Genomic DNA, 9,731 nt, shown 5'->3' with positions numbered 1-9,731 from the left:
ACCCGCATAGAAACATGTCTACCGCATAGGAACACGCCTACCGCATAGGAACACGCCACCTGCATAGGAACACGCCTACCGCACAGGAACATGTCTACCACATAGGAACACGCCTCCCGCATTGGAACACGTCTACCACATAGGAACACGCCTCCCGCATAGGAACACGCCTCCCGCATAGGAACACGTCTACCGCATAGAAACATGTCTACCACATAGGAACACGCCACCCGCATAGAAACATGTCTACCACATAGGAACACGCCTCCCGCATAGGAACACGTCTACCACATAGGAACCAGCCTACCGCATAGAAACATGTCTACCACATAGGAACACGCCTACCGCATAGAAACATGTCTACCACATAGGAACACGCCTACTGCATAGGAACAGGCCTACCGCATAGGAACATGTCTACCGCATAGGAACACCTCTACAACATAGGAACACGCCTCCTGCAAAGAACATGTCTACTGCATAGGAACATGCCTACCACATAGGAACACGCCTCCTGCATAGGAACACGCCTCCCGCAAAGAACATGTCTACCACATAATAACACGCCTACCGCATAGAAACATGTCTACCACATAGAAACACGCCACCCACATTGGAACACGTCTACCACATAGGAACACGCCTACCGCAAAGGAACATGTCTACCACATAGGAACACGCCTACCGCATAGGAACACGCCTCCTGCATAGGAACACGCCTCCCGTGTGGGAATATGCCTCCTGCAAAGAACATGTCTACCACATAGGAACACACCTAACGCAAAGAACATGTCTACCACATAGGAACACGCCCACCGCATAGAAACATGCCTCCTGCATGGGAACACGCCTCCCGCATGGGAACACGCCTCCCGCATGGGAACATGCCTACTGCATAGGGACACGCCTTTCCCATACATAGGAACATGCCTCCCACATAGGAACACGTCTCTTGCATAGGAACATGCCTCCCACATAGGAACACGCCTACCGCATCGGAACACACCTACCGTATAGGAACACGCCTCTTGCATAGGAACATGCCTCCCACATAGAAACATGCCTACCGCATGGGAACACACCTACTGTATAGGAACACGCCTACTGTATAGGAACACGCCTACCGTAAAGGAACACGCCTACTACCACATAGGAACATGCCTCCCTCATGGGAACACGCCTAGCACATGGGAACATGCTTACCGCATAGGAACATGCCTCCCTCATGGGAACACGCCTAGCACATGGGAACACGCCTACCGCATAGGAGCATGCCTCCCTCATGGGAACACGCCTAGCACATGGGAACATGCTTACCGCATAGGAACATGCCTCCCTCATGGGAACGCGCCTAGCACATGAGAACACGCCTACCGCATAGGAACATGCCTCCCTTATGGGAACACGCCTAGCACATTGGAACACGCCTTCCGCATAGGAACACGCCTCCTGCATGGGAACGTGTTATATAATGATATATAATGTTTTCTTTACAGCCTCAATTCTCTATGATGTGTACATGGTGTCTGAACTTTGCATTGGGGCTCCTCCATGACCTCCATGACCTCCATGACCACCATGACCACCATGACCTCCATGACCACCAGAGCCCTCCGTGTAATGAACATGCCTTTTATTTTTTCATTAGAAATTAGGTTGAACTGAAGACACTGAAGAAGGAGCAGCGAGACGACCCAACGCATTCCCGGATTTCTGCTGATCAGAGCGGATCATTCAGGTATCCATATTATATCAGAAACTATAAACACAATAACTTTACAGCCACTTTAAGAATACATTTAAATCAGAATTAAATGTAACTTTATTAACAGCAGCCTAATGGCATCTGTACACCACAAGGCTGCAGACAGATTGACAGACCTCACAAGTGACAACTTTTACCCCAAACACATAACAAATCCATCATTTAGACCAGGGGTCTCCAAACTTTTGAAACAAGGGCCAGCTTACTGTCCTTCTGACTGTGACCATTGGGAGTAGAAAAGGTCCCAATGTCAGTAGGAATAAACAATGCCCCATGTTTGGTGTCAGTAGGAGGAATTGTGTCCCATCATTGGTGTCATTGTGCCCCATTGTTGGTGTCTCCGGGAGGAATTGTGCCCCTTCTTTGGTGTCAGTGGAGGGGAATCATGTCCCATTGTTGGTATCAGTGGATAAAAATAATGCCCAAAGGGCCGGATAAAAGCAAGCAAAGGGCCACATCTGGCCCCTGGCCACAGTTTGGAGACCTCTGATATAGACAGCATACATGACAAGCACATCTGTTCTGCCACTGCAGATCCCAAGTGAATGCCTTCAGGACCCCAGGATGAAGATTATCATGCAGGTATACAGTGTAAGATTGGAAGCCTCCATTGTTAGGGAAAACCAATAAATATCAATCACCCATAGGAACTGCACATGTCCCATTGGTAGCCTTCTATCTTTCCAGCCCCACCCTTCTGTCTTTTTCAGGCCACTTCCAAAACCTAAAGAAAATGATGGTTTACAGCACCTTAACCACTTGCCTACCGGGCACTTTCACCCCCTTCCTGCCCAGGCCAATTTTCAGCTTTCAGCGCTGTCACACTTTGAATGACAATTGGGCGGTCATGCAACACTGTACTCATATAAAATTTTTATCTTTTTTTTCCGCCACACAAATCGAGTTTTATTTTGGTGGTTGGTGGTATTTAATCACTGCTGGGTTTTCTGCTTTTTTGCTTTTTAAATAAGTGAAAAAAAAGACAAAAAAAAAATTGGGGGGGAAAAAAAAGTTTTTCATAGTTTGTTAAATTTTTTTGCAAACAGGTAATTTTTCTCCTTCACTGATGTGCACTGCTGAGGTTGCACTGATGGGCACTGATAGGCTGCACTGATGAGGCAGGACTGATAGGCGGCACTGGTGAGGCAGCACTGATAGGCGGCACTGGTGAGGCGGCACTGATGAGGCAGCACTGATAGGCGGCACTGGTGAGGCAGCACTGATAGGCGGCACTGGTGAGGCAGCACTGATAGGCTGCACTGATGAGGCAGGACTGATAGGCGGCACTGGTGAGGCAGCACTGATAGGCGGCACTGGTGAGGCAGCACTGATAGGCGGCACTGATGAGGCAGCACTGATAGGCGGCACTGATGAGGCAGCACTGATAGGTGGCACTGGTGAGGCAGCACTGATAGGCGGCACTGGTAGGCAGCATTGATAGGTGGCACTGATGAGGAGGCAATGTTGGGCACTGATCGGCAGCACTGATGAGCACTGATTGACAGAACTGGTACAGATAATTTAGTGGAGGGGGATTATGGTGTGGGATTGTATTTCAGGGGTTCGGCTTGGCCCCTTAGTTCCAGTGAAGGGAACTCCTAAGGCGTCCGCATACCAAGACGGTTTGGACAATTTCATGCTCCAAACTTTGTGGGAACAGTTTGGGGATGGCCCCTTCCTGTTCCAACATGACTGCGCACCAGTGCACAAAGCAAGGTCCATAAAGACATGGATGAGCGAGTTTGGGGTGGAGGAACTTGACTGGCCTGCACAGAGTCCTGACCTCAACCCGATAGAACACCTTTGGGATGAATAAGAACCAGGCATTCTCCTCTGACATCAGTGGCTGACCTCACAATTGCGCTTTTGGAAGAATGGGTGAACATTTCCATAGACACTCCTAAACCTTGTGGACAGCCTTCCCAGAAGAGTTGAAGCTGTTATAGCTGCATAGGGTGGGCCAACTCAATATTGAACCCTACGGACTAAAGCCCCGTACACACGCAGCGATTATCAGCCGACCGATTGTCCGTGTTTTGTCCAGAGTTGTGTTTTGTTGGTTGGAATGTGCCTAGACTGCACACAAATTTTTCGCCCGACAAAATTCTACTTCAGAAGTGATGTCATGTGTTGGATTGCTTTCTTTGTGTTCTTTCTTCTCTGAGCATGCCCAAACTTGCTCATTAGATTTTTCCCTGTCGAAATCTGTACTGACTGCATGAAAATCGGACGTGTTTTGACGGCGAACAAAAATTTTATAGCCTGCACACCAGATTTTTTTCGGCCGAAAAGTCGGAGTCGGTTGTCGGAAGCATCATACTAACAAGCCGAAAATCGGCAGATCGGTCGTCGGACGAAACTTCCCTGCCTATTTTCAACCCGTGTGTACGAGGCTTTAGAAAGAAGCATTAAGCATTGTTTGTTTTTTTTTTTCTACATTTGGTGTATTGCACGTTTTTAAATTTTCATTAGACATTCGAGATAAAACCTTCGACGCGTGTTTACGAGGCTTAAGACTGGGATGCCATTAAAGTTCATGTGCGTGTAAAGGGAGGTGTCCCAATACTTTTGACAATATAGTGTATGTCCCTAGTAGTCGGGTGATATTTATTTAGCCTAGGGATAGGCTTTATAAAATTAGTGAGGAGGAATTGTGAGTGATTGGCAAAATTGCATAATAAACTTTAGCCCCTTTACAACAGTCTGTTGGTGAACATTCCATGGGGAAATCCAGTGTTTTTGAATGGCATAGGCGGTTTAAGTTGATGAGAAGATGTCCACAATGACACATAAAGTGGGCAGCCAAAAAATGCAAAGGACGGATGCAAATGTGGACAGAGTGTGAATCCTTGTACACTTATCTCATGCTGGTGTGTTCTTTTGGGGTTTAGTTCACTAAAGTACCTACTCGATTGTGGTTCCAACAGGTACCAAACTGGTACCATATCCCACAATCCTTTGCATGCAGTCACTACTAGCCACTGATTGGTCAGATAATCCCACCCACCCCGTTGTTATCCCACCCACTTAACTTTAGTACTACTTTAGTGGAAAAGCAAACCTATACCCGGGGCTTTTTTTCTCAGAGAAAAGGTGCAGGAACTCCCCTTTCAAGCCACCCCTTGTCTTCACCCCTACCAACCTCTGAGCACCATCCCTTGATTACTCCCTATATCCACCTCCCAGTTCCACCAAGCATCATTTTGTAGTAATTTTATGTAATTTTTTATTGATAAGCCATGAAATATATCCCCTGCATCCAGCAACAATACACCCCCCTTTCAACAATAGTTTTTCCCAGCAACAAAAGACCCCCTCCCCACAGAAAAGTACCCCCCAAGCAACAATGGACCCATCATAGCATTAATAGACCCCTCCAGCAACAATAGATCTCCTAGAAGCCAGCATCAATAGACCCTCCAGCAGCCAACAGTTGACTCCTCCATCTATAGTAGATCCTTCCCAGCAACAAATGAACCCCAGCAACAATAGATCCTCAAGCACACCTCAACACCCCTTGTCATTTAATGCATTCAGTGCTAGAGGTGCCGGAACTGCGTTCCCCCGCGTTCCCGCTGAAAAAAAGCCCTGCCTATACCGTACCATACCGAACCGTTCCGACACTATACCATGCGGTACCAGCAGTGGAAAAGCAAACCGGGCCAAGCAGGGCCGAGTAGAGCCGAGCCGGTACTTGCAGTGGAAAAGTGCCATAAGAGATCATAGAACATGGTACAATGGGCAACCAACATTGTTACTTGGAAATTCTGAAAAGGTTTCGGGAATCTGTTTGGGGAAATAAGACTGGAAGTCTGGCCTGACGAGTGGATTCTCCACCACGCAATGCTCCTGCACAATAATTTTTTTATTTTACAGTCCATTCTTAGAATGAAATTGTCACACCTCGTATACGTGTGTGGCATCACAGGACAACATAGTGAAGCCGCTGTCCTCTAGTCCATTCATAATAGTCTTAGAAGAGTTCCCGCTGACTTATTGAACTGTACACTGAGCTGGGCATGCACCTACCAGCTGCCAGGATGAATAAACTCCAGTTCATATCTGCAGGAGTTACGTCATCCTGCCCAGGCCAATAAAGGTGGCTGAAGATCCTGAACCTGGAAGAAACCAGCTTTATAATTGTGCTGATACTTTATAGATTTAATAATTGAATAGATATTCATGATTGGTTGTTATAGCCAACATAATCATTTGTTTGCTGCAGGTTTACAATTTGGTCTGAAGCCAAATTGTTTCTAATTTACAATGATCTCCTTTCACCAGTAGGGGGAGATGTTACACTTCTCTTTTCCATCACCCTGGGGCATATTTTTGAATGGAATCTAATTCATCTCTGTAATGGAAAGAGCAATATCTCATGTTAAATAATCTGCTTTCATTGGCTTTATTAAATATAGTAGCAGTAACAAGATAAAGAGAAATGAATAGATCTGAGATAAATAAAGTGCAGCGCAGACACATAACGTGTCCTACATTGTAAAGAGCCACAGAGAAGGTACAAGAGTTCATTATGTTTGCTGATTAATGAATATATTCAGCCCGCCTGGTCAGGACTGCTGAGGGCAGTAAAGGGGAAACTCTGCACAACAGATTGTCCATTTGCAGGCTGTACAGACAAGGGGACTGGGGTGGGGGGTGGGGGGGGGGGTTTACTGATAAGGCAGTACAGCCAGCCCTCCTGTACCAGGCCCAGACACAAGCCAAGCAGCAGGGACGGCTGTACTGCCTTATTGCAGACATTGATGCTCTTCTTCCTCACCCTGCAGTGCTGCCGGCTTCTCCTCCTCTCCCACCTTACAGCTCTTGAATACCGCAGTGCTGTACAGAGAACACTGAGCCATTACCAACAAAGGATCTTACACTCTAATGTCCCACACTATTATTATTATACATTTATATAGCTCTGGCATGTTTTGCAGTGCTGAACAGGGAACGCTGACACATTAACATCAGTCTCCTAACTAGAGGAGCTCACACTCTGATGTAATAAAGATAAAGATGGCTCAGTGCACAGACATACATATAAAGGTGGCTCAGTGCACAAACATACATATAAATATAGCTCAGTGCGCAGACGTACATATAAAGATGGCTCAGTGCACAGACATACAGTGGGTTCGGAAAGTATTCAGACCCCCTTAAATTTTTCACTCTTTGTTATATTGCAGCCATTTGCTAAAATCATTTAGGTTCATTCTTCTTCCTCATGAATGTACACATAGCACCCCATACTGACAGAAAAACACAGAATTGTTGACATTGTTGCAGATTTATTAAAAAAGAAAAACTGAAATATCACATGGTCCTAAGTATTCAGACCCTTTGCTCAGTATTTAGTAGAAGCCCCCTTTTGATCTAATACAGCCAGGAGTCTTTTTGGGAAAGATGCAACAAGTCTTTCACACCTGGATTTGGGGATCCTCTGCCATTCCTCCTTGCAGATCCTCTCCAGTTCTGTCAGGTTGGATGGTAAACGTTGGTGGACAGCCATTTTTAGGTCTCTCCAGAGATGCTCAATTGGGTTTAAGTCAGGGCTCTGGCTGGGCCATTCAAGAACAGTCACGGAGTTGTTGTGAAGCCACTCCTTCGTTATTTTAGCTGTGTGCTTAGGGTCATTGTCTTGTTGGAAGGTAAACCTTCGGCCCAGTCTGAGGTCCAGAGCACTCTGGAGAAGGTTTTTGTCCAGGATATCCCTGTACTTGGCCGCATTCATCTTTCCCTCAATTGCAACCAGTCGTCCTGTCCCTGCAGCTGAAAAACACCCCCACAGCATGATGCTGCCACCACCATGCTTCACTGTTGGGACTGTATTGGACAGGTGATGAGCAGTGCCTGGTTTTCTCCACACATACCGCTTAGAATTAAGGCCAAAAAGTTCTATTTTGGTCTCATCAGACCAGAGAATCTTATTTCTCACCATCTTGGAGTCCTTCAGGTGTTTTTTAGCAAACTCCATGCGGGCTTTCATGTGTCTTACACTGAGGAGAGGCTTCCGTCAGGCCACTCTGCCATAAAGCCCCGACTGGTGGAGGGCTGCAGTGATGGTTGACTTTCTACAACTTTCTCCCATCTCCTGACTGCATCTCTGGAGCTCAGCCACAGTGATCTTTGGGTTCTTCCTTACCTCTCTCACCAAGGCTCTTCTCCCCCGATAGCTCAGTTTGGCCGGATGGCCAGCTCTAGGAAGGGTTCTGGTCGTCCCAAACGTCTTCCATTTAAGGATTATGGAGGCCACTGTGCTCTTAGGAACCTTAAGTGCAGCAGAAATCTTTTTGTAACCTTGGCCAGATCTGTGCCTTGCCACAATTCTGTCTCTGAGCTCTTCAGGCAGTTCCTTTGACCTCATGATTCTCATTTTCTCTGACATGCATTGTGATCTGGAAGGTCTTATATAGACAGGTGTGTGGCTTTCCTAATCAAGTCCAATCAGTATAATCAAATACAGCTGGACTCAAATGAAGGTGTAGAACCATCTCAAGGATGATCAGAAGAAATGGAAAGCACCTGAGTTAAATATATGAGTGTCACAGCAAAGGGTCTGAATACTTAGGACCATGTGATATTTCAGTTTTTCTTTTTTAATAAATCTGCAAAATGTCAACAATTCTGTGTTTTTCTGTCAGTATGGGGTGCTATGTGTACATTCATGAGGAAGAAGAATGAACTTAAATGATTTTAGCAAATGGCTGCAATATAACAAAGAGTGAAAAATTTAAGGGGGTCTGAATACTTTCCGTACCCACTGTACATATAAAGATGGCTCAGTGCGCAAACATACATATAAAGATGGCTCAGTGCACAGACATACAGTATAAAGATGGCTCAGAGCACAGACATGCATATGACTGGTGTCATAGTAGGCCTTGAAGCCAGAATATCATTATTCAACTGAGAATTACATAAAACAGGTGCTTTAGCAAAATGACGTTTAATGGTTAAAGTATGAGTACATTTCATACAGTAAAGGTGATTGTTTGCATAGCACTTGCATGAAATAAAAATTACTTACATAGAGATTACCATGTATATTTGAGATTTTAGTAGGGATAACATAATCATTGTGTTTTCTGTGGAAATGGACATGGAGGCTGTCAGTATGTGTTCAGTGTGTTTCGGGCCCTTTAGTAGGAATGCAACTGGTTCTAGCGTTTGGACACACAAGGTCTCTGGCAGCCCGCAGCCTCCTAACTCTAATCTCCTTAGGCCCCTTTCACACGGGAGATCCGATCCGCCTGACAGTTTTTCAGGCGGACCAGATCGGATGCTCCATGCATCCCTATGGTGCAGCGGGTGTCAGTGGAGACATCTCCGCTGACACCCGCTGCTATCCAATCCGATCCTGTCCGTAAAATCCGGACGGATGGAAACCCTATTTTCCATCTGTCTCACCAGGACAGGCGGTCCGTTCTCATCCGATCTCCCCATAGAGGACATTCTATAAATTATCAGCACAATTATAAAGCTGGTTTCTTCCAGGTTCAGGATCTTCAGCCACCTCTATTTTGGTCTCATCAGACCAGAGAATCTTATTTCTCACCATCTTGGAGTCCTTCAGGTGTTTTTTAGCAAACTCCATGCGGGCTTTCATGTGTCTTACACTGAGGAGAGGCTTCCGTCAGGCCACTCTGCCATAAAGCCCCGACTGGTGGAGGGCTGCAGTGATGGTTGACTTTCTACAACTTTCTCCCATCTCCTGACTGCATCTCTGGAGCTCAGCCACAGTGATCTTTGGGTTCTTCCTTAACTCTCTCACCAAGGCTCTTCTCCCCCGATAGCTCAGTTTGGCCGGATGGCCAGCTCTAGGAAGGGTTCTGGTCGTCCCAAACGTCTTCCATTTGAGGATTATGGAGGCCACTGTGCTCTTAGGAACCTTAAGTGCAGCAGAAATCTTTTTGTAACCTTGGCCAGATCTGTGCCTTGCCACAATTCTGTCTCTGAGCTCTTC

This window comes from Pelophylax lessonae (assembly GCF_965119305.1).
Source record: "Pelophylax lessonae genome assembly, chromosome: 13".
Classification (NCBI taxonomy): domain Eukaryota; kingdom Metazoa; phylum Chordata; class Amphibia; order Anura; family Ranidae; genus Pelophylax; species Pelophylax lessonae.
The sequence above is the reverse complement of the archived record's forward strand: the minus strand, read 5'-3'. Positions refer to the sequence as shown.